The sequence below is a fragment of the Lissotriton vulgaris genome, chromosome 6, assembly GCF_964263255.1.
Source record: "Lissotriton vulgaris chromosome 6, aLisVul1.2, whole genome shotgun sequence".
Lineage (NCBI taxonomy): Eukaryota > Metazoa > Chordata > Amphibia > Caudata > Salamandridae > Lissotriton > Lissotriton vulgaris.
In genome coordinates this window covers 240381785-240392745 of record NC_141694.1, presented here as the reverse complement: position 1 = coordinate 240392745, position 10961 = coordinate 240381785, and the positions used below count along the sequence as shown (strand labels likewise).

General features: G+C 45.2%; 1 protein-coding gene across 2 annotated transcripts in view; it reads left to right on the top strand.

Annotated features, from left to right (window-relative positions):
* Window positions 1-1681: 1681 nt before the first annotated feature.
* The window catches only part of TDRD15 (tudor domain containing 15), a 180643-nt gene continuing 171363 nt past the window's right edge, over window positions 1682-10961 (top strand). Inside the window, exon 1 of one of the 2 annotated variants that reach the window (XM_086926272.1) lies at window positions 1682-1754. The gene's annotated coding sequence lies outside the window, so the exon portion shown is untranslated. The remainder of the gene's footprint in view (window positions 1755-10961) is intronic. The other variant, XM_086926273.1, reaches the window with a different exon arrangement.

Below are 10961 nucleotides of genomic sequence, written 5' to 3'. Positions count from 1 at the left end.
CTTAACATTCATTTGCGGGTGCTGAGGGTTCTCCTCTTTATCACATATAAGATGTATGGACGAGTTTCTGTTCTTAGTTTTTCATGTATTGACTAGCTAATGGTACATTTGGTATGCTGGACAGATGATCTTGCATTGTTTGTAAAAGTATCCTAGTGAGTCCTTACTTTGAGTATATAGTGTGTTCACTCAATAGGAAGACTTTGGTTCACACGTTATTGTCTATGGGTTACCACATTGAAATGCGTTCATTAGTCTAGACACGTGGTCTTCAACGTCAGTTAGTAGGTTAATGGTTTCTGATTAATGTACACTCGAAAAACATGATTCTATGCATGATTACACTCTTACACCACACTCTGTACTGGTCTCCCGAGATTTATTGGTGTCGAAACACGGTCATAGATGCATGCGTGCTCCAGGGAGAGAGATGCTTTCTAGTGCTGCAAAATGGGAGTGGCTGTTCCGCTTAAGGAGAGCTTCCAGAATCGGCCGGGGTTAGATACGCATGAACACTGATGCGGTGGCCCAGACGGCTTTGCTGTACACTTTTAAGCGACTCAACTTCTATGATTAGTTATATTCATGCACATCCTCATGGTACTTGGTGCTTGGTACATTTGATTATATTTATTCTGATGTCTTGGTAATGCGTACTGGGCGTTTGTTTATACAGCTTTGTGCTGTTTATATAAGATGCTATTGATGTGTTTTTACATTGTGGGGGTCCCGCACTGGCTCAACATTGTGATACTTTATTTATTTATTTATTTATTTATTTAGCTGTTTTGTAGCGCGCTCGTATACTACCAGAGTGTCCTGGCGCGTAAAAAGAGAAACAAGCAAGTGGCCGGAGGAAAAAAGTAGAGATCTAAATTTTCTTTTTACTATTAGTATTTTAATAAGCCGTACTGAATGATGCCATACCAGTTATTTTGACCACGTACAGTGGCTTGGTGTCGGCAAATGTTTAATCAATCTATACCCCATTGTGGGCTGGTAGTTTATGGATGAAATTGAAGTGAGAGCTCGGTCGGACTTGGTTTATTTGAGTCACTGAGACTCAAAATGTCTAATGGCTACATTCGTTTGCAACTGTTTTTCCTGCTTACCAGTAACGGTTTCACCTTTTCGTGATCTGTTCCTTCCCTGTGTGCGGTCAGTTTACAAATTGGACTGAAGGACTACCTTGAATCAGTCGTGAAATTCAGAATCAGTTATACCATACATACTGTTGGGGACTTTGCTGTATAAAACCATGTAGTTTAGTAGACTCCCATTCACTTGGGGTTGTTCAACTTGGATGTGGGAGCATTTAAGACCACAAATTCAGTAGACCGATGGCAGTATATATGTATTGTTCTTTGTAGATGTGATCACATTGCTTCGTTCTGGGCACGGGATGGGTCTACCATTTCACTTTTTTAAAAATATTTTTTTATGAAAATGGCGCATAGTTTTGGGGGATCACAGGGTTTGTAGCTGGTACATACAACAGTTTATAATTGGTAGGTTTCCAGTATAGAACACATGGGTTACCTGCTATTCATAAGATATCTCACCCAGTTTTTCTGGGTACTAATTCTCTCAGTGTATGTACTAATTCTTTACTGTGAGAATTTCACTGGTGATTGAACAAAGTCAAACTTTTACTTTTTCTATTGTCTCTCACCAGTTGTGAACGAAAGACATAGAACGCCGGCAGGAGTGCTTCAAGATATATGTACACTACAGTTGTCTCAATAATCGATCTGGTATGGTACTTTTATTATTGTTGTAATGTATACATTGTTAATTTAAGGATTAGAGTTGGTACTACTCCTAAGAGAGAGTTCTATTTTGGCACAACTTTTAGTCTATTTTGAATGCTTTTATGCCTTTACGAGTGATAGGTGCGGTTCCCTCTTTGTTTAGGTCATTTTATTATCACTTTTGTCTACCCATCACATCCTGTTTGGCTTTCTTCTTTCCCCCTTTTTTCTTTTTGATATATCTTGTCTTGTAAAATAATTTTTCTTGCTTTGTCTTACATCTTTAGCTCAGTTGCCTATCGTGTACATGGAGAACAGGTATTAACAACTCTTTGTAGTAATCTAGATTTACGTTTTACTCTTCACTTTTTTCTTGGTCTGTACACTTTTCTGCTCTATTATAATTACTTCTTTCTGTTTTGCACTCAGACTTCTAGTTCAGTTGTCTATCTTGTACATGGAGACAAAGCAGTAATAACCTCACTTAATAAACTATTGTTTGATTACACAGTTTCCTTTTCGATGTGAAACCCTCTCTGCGATTGTCGCTAGTTGAAGTTTGCAGCAGTCGACAATGTGTTGAGTTAGCAATATTATTATTTGCGATGGTGTGTTTGTTTTTCTGTTTTTATAGTGATTGTGTTGTATTTATTGTTTTAAATCCTGTTCCGCTGATTTCTAGATTAACACATACAGGTATAAGGTTTGTCTGTATTCAATATATGTATGTTTAAGTCATTAATTTTAGACTGATTTGTGTACTCTTTAAATGTTTGCAGTCCATGTTTGGTTGAAACGCGTTGGTTGCCTATCTCTGACTTATCTATCTATACCACTAGTATAAAGAGAGAACCGAAACCTTTTGGCAAGGTAAACTCTGGAACCACAGCGCCAATCCACACACCCAATACATTGTTGGAATCCTCAGGGTGTGTAGATGGACATAAGCGACATAAAATAAAATAATACGTTAATTAAAAAATAAAAATTTACCAACAAAGTAGTCCCCTAAAACTAGCGCCGGCCGCGACGTAGAGCTCACCGCGACCTACACGTGCGTGATGACGACAGGCTGGGAGGAGCGGTGACGAGTGGCGGTGAAGTCCGGAGCTCGGGGAGGAGCGGCGGCTCAGGTAAGGCGAGGCGGGAGGCGGTCTGGGCAATGTTGGGGCGGGCGGTGGCCTGGGCGTGGCAGTGAAGTCCGGAGCGCGGCAGAGGCAGGCGGGCGGGGGGCGGTCTAGGCAATGTCTGGGCGGGCGGCGGGGGCCCGGCCGGGACTGCACAAAAGCCCAAAATGCTGCGCCCAGCCCCCTTCTGACCCGGGTAACGCCGGGGCGGGCTGCTAGTTATCAATAAAAAGAATTTAAGGAACTTTGAAGCATATGTAAGCTTGTCATATATGTCACGAATAATATCTGGTATCTAATTGTTTTTTATTGTCTCATCCTATTGGTAATTCAATGTGGACGGAGATTACAGAAAAGCGCTGGCCAAAATCACTATACTGCAACCTGTCTGGTGTAGTATTGTGGCTCAAACATTTTGGATATCGCAGGGTGGCACGGCCACCTCTCCTCGGTAAGGGAAGTTGCTTTTGTTGCCTGGCTGCAGCTCTGCCCTATTTTATCTATTGACTCCTATGTCTTTTTTATTGCTATTTGGCAACACATTTTTACCTACTTCTCGCTACCTACCGGTCCTCTTTGCCGCCATCTAGGTGAATCGAGCAGTCTGTGTGGCCCCCTCAAAACCTTTGAGGTCAGCTTTGGGTTGGGATCGTCACAGCATTCGTGCCTGCCAGCTGAGCATCGAGGGGGCAACTCGGGTAGTTGGAAATTCTGCGCTCCATCACATCAGTGACACCACAACCAAAATTGAATGACCTGTGTTTGACTTTCTCACTAGCTGCCCTGCTTTGGCAGTTTCTGCCTGTGCCGTAACTGGTGCAATTACCGGGACTATTCTCACAAGACTGAGACAGTTGCGTTCTCCCAAAGTCACTGTTCACACACAAGAGCAACTGGACTGATCTGAAGGAGGAACAATATGGATCCAGTTCTAGGAAGATTCCACTTCTAGCATCTCTTGGGTATCCAAACATATTGGAGAAGGCGCCCCAACTTTATTGTTTCATGCTTCATCATCGGGGCCTATTCACGCTCTGGTATGGTGCTAACACCATGATTGACGCAACTAGTTTTTAGATAAAATCTTACTGGATAAGCAGGGGCCCAGAAGGGAAGTAAAGAGTTAAAAATCTCTACAGGTAAACCCAGAAATGATTTTATTTGCAGGGAACCGGGGGTATGAATAAAAAGTTATTTCAGGGTCTCTTTTGGATTTAGTTTGTTAAATTAACCCTCGTATGTAAGTGCCAACATGTTTCTGCCCGCACTGGGACCCGAACTGGGTCCGGGGCCTTTGTCAGGGCAAATGTATCCGTGCCTGGCTATGTATGCATACAATGCACATATGTGAGGCCCAAGGGTCTTACCCGTTTCGTACTTCTGTCCTTGGGGGATACCTAAGAGACAAACAATGCATGAGCGAAGTAAAAATGGATCCAAAAAGTATCATATGTCATATAATCAATTTTCCTAGTCTGAATTCCGTGGGGACATGTAGTGATCCCCTTGTACATAACTTGTATCTTAAATAGAGCGATGCTGCTCCAAATTTGGGAAACACTCCCTAAGTTTAAAACTGTTCAAAATCCCTCTGCAACACCCAAAGTGAAATGCTTCCTAAGACTCCAGTAGTGCAACCCCTTCAGGAATGGGTAAGACTGATTGCAGGGCTTGGAGATCCAGTGGGAACTTATTTTTCCACATCCAGCAACAGAATTAAATTTGCCCACATTACAGATCTTACCTGGACTGACCACACCATCACTCACTTTTCCATCTCCTACGCCCAACATGCCATCGCCAAACACCACAGCTCCAACCACCGCAGCTGGGACAAGGTAACGAACTCATTAGACATGGACCTTCAGCGCCACACTACCCAAAATGCTGTTACTCTTTAGAGCCAGTACTCCTTAGAGCCACCAAGTGCAATTGTCACCTACTCGAGAAGCAATGGCACGTCACCAAGAACCCCTCCGACAGGGCCGCTCAAAAAAAGCAGCCCTCAGCAACTTCCACCTGCGCATCAAGGAAGCCAAGAAAACAGCAATCACTGCCAGCATTGACTCCGCAGCCAATCACGCAAAGGACCTCTTCAAAATAGCCAAGGAATTCTCCAACCCCACAGCTACAGAGAGCACCGTCTACCCCTCCCAAGAACTCTGTGACACCCTCTTGAACTACTGAGAACACCCTCTCGAACTACTGTCCCAGCAAGATCGCCACCATCTACAACTACTTCAACCACCAGCCCACTACTCTCCGCCTCAACAACTTCAACCAACCAGAGAACACTAGCTGAACAATCAGAACCTGGGCTCCGCTCACCACTCAGACCACCACAGTCCTCATGCAGTCCATGCCCTCTAGGGCACCCACTAACCCTGCCACCACCATCTCTTCAACCTCGGAACCAATCCAATCAGCAAGGAACTCACCAGCATCCTCAACACCTCCATCTCCACAGCAATCTTCCCAGACAGATGGAAACACGCAGAGGTCAGCCCCCTTCTAAAGATACTGCCTCAAGCTCCACTCCGACAAAATGGAAGTAGTGAGCTGATGCCCAACAGAACTCTGTCCAACACCCACACCGACAGACCATGCACGCAACCTTGGCATCATCCTCGACAGCCAACTGACCATGAAACGACAAGTTGAAGCAGTCTCCTTCTTCTACACCTTTCGCATGCTCTGCAGAATCTTCATATGGATCCAATCAACACCAGAAAGACCGTTGCACAGGCCCTTGTCAACCGCCACCTTGACTACTGCAATGCACTCTACTCTGTGTCTCCACCCAGCTCTTCCACAGACTCCACAACATACAGAACACCGCAGCCAGACTCCTCCTGGACCTCCCCAAACGGACCCACATCACCCCCACCTCGGAAACCTCAATTGGCTTCCCATCCAGAAGAGATGCCATTGCAATATCCTAATGCATGCAAAGCCCTACACAATGAAGGACTCTCCTACATCAACCTTCAATTCAACTTCCATCTGCCTGATAGACACCTGCGCTCTGCCTCTCCACCTCCAAACAGAAACCTCCTTGGCAGACTTGAGAAGAAAACTCTAGACCTGGCTTTTTTCGACTGAGACCTTGTTTCCTCAGCACCCAGAGATCCCTAGGGGCGACAAGCTGTGCTATGCACATAATGGTTGATTGATAAAGCTTTGGGAGCTGGAAGACTGACTCTTGCAAGAGTCTGCGAGGGACTGCTGAGACTTGAACCACCAGTGGAGCTTAACCTTAATGTCACCTATAGTGAATCCTTAACCTTAATGTCACCTATAGTGAATCGGGACTAACCATTAGTTCGAGAGACTTGGGACTCGGTGACCTGCCTATTGAACCATAGAGCCCCAACCTCGTGGGAAAGTGTGCATTGTCTGTGTGCTATACTTTACTTTGTGATCTTATATAAATACTCCTTTTTTTCATTTTGACTGGGCAATCATTTAATACTGCTACTGTACTGGACGTATTTTCAGCTGTAAGCCTGTGTTTCACCTGTTGCATTCTACACTCCCTCCACCCCTACAAGCTTTGGACTGCTAACAACTAAATTGATGTGGTATTTCCACACACAACAAAATGGCGATGAGCAGTGGTGTCTAACCATTGGATCTACATTTTTTTCACCTTGGATTATTATTTTTTTTTTCTAGGAATCCTGCCAAGGAATTGTATGTTTTATCGGCTTGGAAACACTTAATCGGGATGTAAGTGCAACAGAATCAGTGGTGCTTTCTGTATTGGATGATCTGCAGAGTAGTCTGTGCACTGCTGCTTTAGATCTTTCTGAAACTTTCAAAACTAGTGACCAGTTCATAATCTGCACTGCACTTGAAGAGATGTCTATTTCAGGTAGTTCATTACATTTGATCCATTCCTTTCTGTTTGCAATCTAAATCCCTCCCCCCCCATTATCTTCAAAGCACAGACTTCCGAAATATAGCGTACTTCATTGTTCCACCCTTACAGGGCCCGTTCAATCTGTACTTAGTCCATCTTGCTGGTCTCCTCCATCAGTGGGGCCATGATTCTACCTATAAGCAAATGACATGTATTGCCTTCTCCCCATTTCTTGTTCGCACAAAGGCTATTTTGTTTGGTGATAATCAATCCAAGCTAAACATCTGCTTAGGAATTATCCGTTGGTGGATGTCCTCCATTTTCTAAAGCTGAATTCAGCGAACATTATTTTCTATCCATGTGAAACTAAAAGAGTGGAGTAACCACATCTGGCCCCAGATTATTGGTTTCCGCACCGTCCTGGTCGACATTGTAAGAAACCTTGTAATCTTCCTTGATTCCTCCTTCACATTTAAGTATCAAACTAATAAGGAAGCTAGCTGCTTGAGTCTGGAAACTCACCCCCACATACCAGTTACAAATACTGTTATTCTGTCCCATTTTGATAAGGATTTTATCTGTGATCCAGCGATTCAGGACTAGAATTTTTCCTAAGACTATGCCCAATTTCCATTACTCCACAAAGTCCCTTCATTCTGGGATCAGTATATTTCAACGTCTATACCAAATTTACCAATCTCCAAAATGTATTCTCATTTTTTGGTTTACAAAGCAATTTGGCGATGCTATCTTTATATAGTTGATCACATTTGGGAAATTAATGGTCTAGAATGAATCACTAATTTGTACATTTGTAAAGTTTGTCTAAATAATGTGAAATAAATGCTATTTATATGACCACACAGCATGAACCATAGATCGTCACAGGGAGAACAAAAAATCAGAAGAGAAAATGACAAACTCATATCAATGACCATGCATAAGGGAGTGGATAGGCGAAGAGACAAAAGATTCAGAAACAAAATACATTTGCAAATGGTTAGGCAAATTCAGATTTCAGTCCATACTAACCCAAATAGAAAATCTACTCTCCGGCCATGAGAACAGCAAGTCCTCTCAAGAAGATTTGAAGAGGCAAAGACCAAGTCAGTAATAAGTAAACAGGAACAGGACAGCAAACCGACAACAGCAATGATCTCCCAACAGAGCAATCCTAAAACTCCTCCCACTAGACACTTAATGTGGGAGTGCGGGCCGGATAAACAGACGAGGCGGCTGTATGTAGGGTGCCAGTTGGGAGCGTTTATTAACAGTTTTTTAAACTGTAGACTTTGGTATGGAGCTAGTGGGTTTCCAGGCTTTCTCAGGATCTTCGGGTCTTTGCTTTCCCTTCAGGGAGACGTCGCCTTCCAGATACTTCTCATTAATCCAGTCTCCTTCTAGGTTAGGACTTCTCCCATGGAGGCTCATGAGAGGAAAAGAAATAAGGAGCCATCAGTCCTGTCTACCATCCTATGCCCATATATTAGGGCTAACCCGTCACCATGCACCGTTGTGATTCACGCTGCTTTGAAGGGGATATTTTGTGGGGTAAGGGGTTTTTATTGTGGCTAAAGAAACTTAGTTAGGGATTAGAGGCAGGCTTTTATACTGGCCCCTGGTCGATGTAGACGTATACACAAGAACTGAGATAACGTTTCAGATAGGGGTTGTGAAAAAGGGGTCGTACAAACCAAAAGAAACCCTCGTGCCCGTGCTGTCCCCTCTGGGTCTTTACCACCCCCTCCCTAATCACCCCTCTCCCTCCCCTTCCCGACTTGAATGACTCATCGGCTCTGCCGCAACTCTCCAGAGTTGCAGCCGCTCTCCAGCCTCCTCCTGTGGGGTCCACCTTTCCTCACACCACATCTCAGCTTCTTCTCCATCTTCTTTGCCTCCTCGGGGTTCCTCGATGTCCTTCAGCTCTGTGTCTTCTCGTCTCTCCGTCTCTTCCGGCGTCTTCCTCTTCACTCCGGCTTCTTCGCGCCTGCTGAGAGTTGATTCGCTCCTTTTCTCCGCCCCCGGGTCATTCCTTCCGGGGTAACTCCCTCCTCCTCCGGTGACGTCACGCGGAACTAGTTCCTGTGTGGGCAGAGTACGGAGGGGTGTGTTTAGCCTCCTGGAAATCGATATTGGGGCCCTGGAGTCTACAGGTAAGCGGGTTTCCTTGAAACGTATGGGCCAGGGACGTGTCCGGTTCGGTGTCACTCACACTTAAATTATACACTAAAACCCAAATGTCCAACCCTCACATGTAACAAACTACAGGTTTTTTTCACATATTTATTGGTTAAGGTAGGGGGGGGTGTATGGTCTCTCTAAATGTCCCTTTATTTTCAGTTAATCTATGACCTAAGCTTCCACCCCAAAAAATACAATTCCAAACTATCTTCATTTTCTTCCTCTTCTCCAGCAAAATGTTGCTATTTCTGTATATTTTTCTCGCTGAGCGCCTCCAGGCTTGTGGGAATCATATCGCCCGACGCCCAAACCAAGTTGTTTTTATCGGTTCGGCAAGAAGATTTCATGTTTATTTTGTCCGGACAAGTAGACATTAAATCACGCAAATAAAACAGGCTGTGGGCACTATGGGGCTCACAGCCAATCAGATAAGCATGCCGGGAACCTTTGAAGGCTTGTGATTGGCTAGCAGCCCATAACTGGGCTCTAGACAGTGATTGGCTGAGGGAGTAAAACGTCACTCAGTCTCAGCAAGCAGGAGTTTGTGGCCGTCTTGAGGCAATACATTAAGGTAAAATAAGCACTGCCATAAGGCCCGCCATAGCACTTGTAGAGCGTTCAACAGGGTTATAATTTGCTCAGCTTGCAGAGCGCTCTGTAATTAGAATAGATTTGGTGCACCTGCTGTGAGAGACCGTGTGTAACCTTGCAGTTCCAGAAAGCGTGGGCTCTCATCACTGTTACTGGAGCGTGAGACAGCATGAAACGTGGGGGCACTGAAGCAGAGTGCCACAGTACCGGGGATCTGAAAAAAGTGGTAACTTGAATTGGCCTGACAAAGTACCTGTGTGCCTGGGAGAGACTGCCAATCGATCGGGCCGGAGACAACAGAGCCATCCCGGACGCTTACAAGATCATCCGAAAAGACCGCACCAACCAAACAGGAGGAGGCATCGCCATCGTCCATAAGAACACCATCCGAATCACGACCAGCTCCGACGATAACCTCGCGACCGCCGAACACCTTCATTTCCAGATCCACACTCAGAGGCCCCCTCATCTACAGACCACCAGGAACCCGCACACAATTCAACGAAGACATCACCGACTTAATCAGCCCACATGCCCTCACCTCTGAGAACTACATTCTACTGGGAGACCTCAACTTCCACCTGGAAAAGAAAAACGACAGCAACACCACCACCCTTCTGGACAACCTGGCCAATCTCGGACTTAAACAACTTGTTGACACCCCCACCCACCTTGCCGGACACACGCTTGACCCTATCTTCACCTCCAGCAAACACATCTCCTTCGATCACACCACAGCTCTCCACTGGACGGACCACAGCTGCGTTCACTTCAGCTACAAAAAGACCATGACCCACAACCCCCAACAACCTATTCCTCGAAGAAACTGGAACAAAATCCCCACCGACCAACTGTTCACATCGCTAAACCAAAACCCTCCTGCCATACCATCGGACCCAAACCAAGCTGCCATCAAACTCAGACAATGGATCGCCCACAGCGCTGACGTATTAGCACCCTTGAAAAACCATCAGATCAAACAAGGTAGCAAAAAGGCCCCCTGGTTCAACGATGACCTTAAGAAATCCAAGAAGTAATGTCGTACCCTCGAGAAAACCTGGAGAAAAAACCCAACCTCTGACAACCTGACCATCTTCAAGGACGCCACCCGCAAACACCACCAATTGATCCGATCCACCAAGAAATCAGCATTCAAGGATCGACTCGACAACCACGCCCACAACAGCAAGGAACTATTCAACATCGTCAAAGAATTTACCAACCCCACCGCCGGCACCAACGACATCACTCCCTCCCAAGACCTCTGCAACTCTTTATCCTCTTTCTTCCACAACAAAATCGCCGACATACATAACAGCTTTGAAAACCAGTCCGATGAACAGCCCACTCCACCCACCTCTGAACCAAAACAGCACTCTCACAACCTTTTCGCCTGGAACCCAATCACCACTGAAGACACCATCCGCCTGATGAACTCAATTCACTCAG